We start from the raw sequence: 3,171 nt of genomic DNA on the forward strand, positions 1-3,171 counted from the left end.
ACTGGGGTAGGGTAGCTGCACTGGGGGGCCCTGGGGTAGAGGGGTGTGCACTGGGGTGGGGGGGGCACTGGGGCAGGGGCCCTGGGGCGATGCCATTAGTGCAAATCTGAACGAACTGGGAGGTAGCTGAGGCCGGGGGTTGTTGGTCGAGGCGTTCCCTACCGCAGCAGATCAGGATGAGCTGGTTTGCCTTTCTCAGCTCCTCTCTGTGGCAGACACTGGGAGCCCAACAAGCGTGATGTGAATGGTGTGAGAATATGGCAAAAGGTTTGTCAGCGCTGTTGCAGGAAGAGGGATGGAGACTGTTGACAACAATCCTCAGCCAGTTCATTTCCTCGTGTAGACGGGGCTTCGGTGCAAGCTGCAAAGCACCTTCTCCCAAAAGACTGCCCTAAAGAGAAGGCATCACAAAGTATGTCAATAAGTATACAGTGCACACTTTCTTTGTTCACCTGGATATATTTTTGCTGAGACAGATACACGCAAGGAAGTTCCTGTGTACAGTGAAGGTGGTCCTTTCTTAGGCAACGATAAGACTTAAGTCTTGTAGAAGTGATACCTAAAAACAGTGGTGATGGCTGCACTAGAACGTGTAAGAAAGATTAGTTTAGGTTGAATGTAATCCTTATATTTCTGTAGCATGCTGTGATCCTGCCTGTTATCCACGCGCTGCTCTTTTTGACTAGATGTATCCTTATGTTTAACAAATAAAAATCGCTAGGGAAAAATTCATTCCAACTTTTTTGTGATATATGGTGGTACTTTCGGAGATTCACTTAGCTAATGAGGCTAATGTCCAGTTTAAATCAAACTTCTAGTCTTATCTTCTTTATGATTGCTACCAATAAAAGATCTCATTTGCATTTCATTAGAATAGCAGCGCGCTAGCTGGTTGTGTGTCTAGTTCAGTCAGAAGCTTTTCCTGTGTGAGTCTCATTATGCTGACAGATGTCAGGTATCTTTTTACCAAGTTGAAATCAGGGCTTCCTTCTTGCTTGTGAGTGTTAACCCTTTCCTGCCTTACAAAAGGCAGTCCCTCAGCTATGTTACAATTATTTTTGTGCATTAATCTTTAAGGTAAACACAGCCTATTCAGGGCTTTTTAAAAATATGTTTAGGGAAGGATGGCTTTGTGGCTACAGTCCAGGACTGGAAGTCAGAAGATCTGTTTTTTGTTCTCCATGAGACCTTGGGCAATATGTTTAGCCTGTCTGTCTCAGTAGCCCCATCTGTGAAATAAGAGTAATGATGTCTACCTCATAAGGAGACTGTGAGAAGTAATTAATTTATTTAAGAGCCCCAGATGGAATGAATTATGGTACCAACATTAATGGTTTTGATTATTCTTAGTAATACCAGTGTAGGAAATATATTTTGTGTTTTGAACGTGTAAGGATTACGGATCAAGCATGTAAAGAACTATCAATTAAATGTAGGGATGGCCCGTTACTAAATGAGGACTGAAAGCCTGTGATTCATGACAGAGAAAACTACTTGAGCATTAAAATAACCCCATACTAGGGACTGGGAAAGTCCGAGAGTAGGTGACAATATGGAAATACTGAGATGGTATTAGCAGATCTAGATCTGCTACTAGCTGTCTGTAGAGACCACGCAATACAAAGTAAAAAGAGCCTGTGCATGCCTTGGAGATTGGCCAGTGAGGCTGATACCACTTAAAAATGAACAAACAAAAAACCAGTGTGGTTTTAACGCTGGTAAAAGGTGTGAGATTGACAGGGAGGCCCCCTTTTACCCACAGATCCGGTACAGTTTGAGCAGCATCAGTTCTAATTTCTTCTGCCTTAATTTACTGTCGTGTCTCAGACCTGAACTGGAGGGACTTGGTCTAACTGGTTTCAGACAGAGTCCAGACTCCTCGCTTCTTCAGTTGCCAACTTCCCTGCTGATTCACAGTCAGCACAAGCACCCACGTTGGCGGTGAGTTTAGATCACGCCAAATATCTCATGTGGAAGATCTGAGTGGTTTGTTAAGAATGAATGTAGGGGCAGAGGTGTTCATGTATCAGCATTTCACCAGCAGAGTGGGGGTTACCTGTGTTTTGGGTGGCGGGTCAGCCGTGTTCTAGCTTCCACGTCACTTCTTGGGGGACAGTCAACCAAATCATTACTGCTCCCCATGATTAATGTATGCAAATGTCGTCCTGGTTGTCTTCTGTCAGATTTCATTCACTGATCAGGAGGGCTAGAAACGCACTGGACACTCGCTCTGGAGCTAATGTCTGGGACTAGCACTTGCCCTTAGCAGGAGGGCTGGGGTTTGGGAAGCACTTTCTGGGATGAGATGGCACTGGGTCAGGCAGGGAGTGGGGAACGCCATTTGTCTCTGTGAGAGACGCGTTCACTGGCATTGGTTTCCGTCTTCACCACTGCACTCTCACTGGACGCGGGATTCAGCGGGGATAACACTGAGATCCCCCTTGCAGCCAACAGCTCCGTTCCCTCGGCCGAAGCGATCACGCTGGGGTTTCAATGCCCTCGCTCCTAGTGTATTTCACTTTTTTTTTTAAAGACATTTTTCGTGTTCCAAGCCAAATGAAGTCCAAATCTGTGAGTCGTAAGTGGCCCTACAACTGGCAAACATCCTCCACCCCCACCAGGGGCTTCAGATATTTCCGAAGTCTTTCCGCAGGCATCCTATGTGCAGGCCCAAGCCTTAAGGCTTGGGGTTTGGATGCCCCCGAGTTTTGCCATATAGCGCAGGAGCAAGCTAGGGAGGAGCCTCCCATTTCCATAAAGCAGGCTTTAAGCCCCAACACCTTGGCGGGTACTAAACTGCACCAGAAGAACAGTCATCCCTGGGAGGGCTTAAGGAAAACGGCCTTCATGGACCCAGATACACAGTGTTTCCCCTCCCGGTGTATTTCACACTTCAAGTTGCCCCCTGTGCCCGGGCGGGCAGGGCCGGGCCGCACCTCTCAAGGTGCCCATTGCCCTTCTTCTCCCCCTGCCCTCTCTGCGGCTTCCCCTGGCTGGGGGTAAGAAGGTCCCCCTACCCCTACCCCAAGAGCAGGGAGGCTGTGACCCTCACCCCGCCCACTCGGGGGCGGGGCCACGCTGTCCCCCCTCCTCATAGGGGCGGGGCCAATCTCGCCCCCCGCCCACCCAATGCTTCGCGCCGCTCCCCGCGGCGTGGGGGCGTGGCCAGGC

This window comes from Alligator sinensis, unplaced genomic scaffold, assembly GCF_000455745.1.
Source record: "Alligator sinensis unplaced genomic scaffold, ASM45574v1 scaffold872_3, whole genome shotgun sequence".
NCBI lineage: Eukaryota > Metazoa > Chordata > Crocodylia > Alligatoridae > Alligator > Alligator sinensis.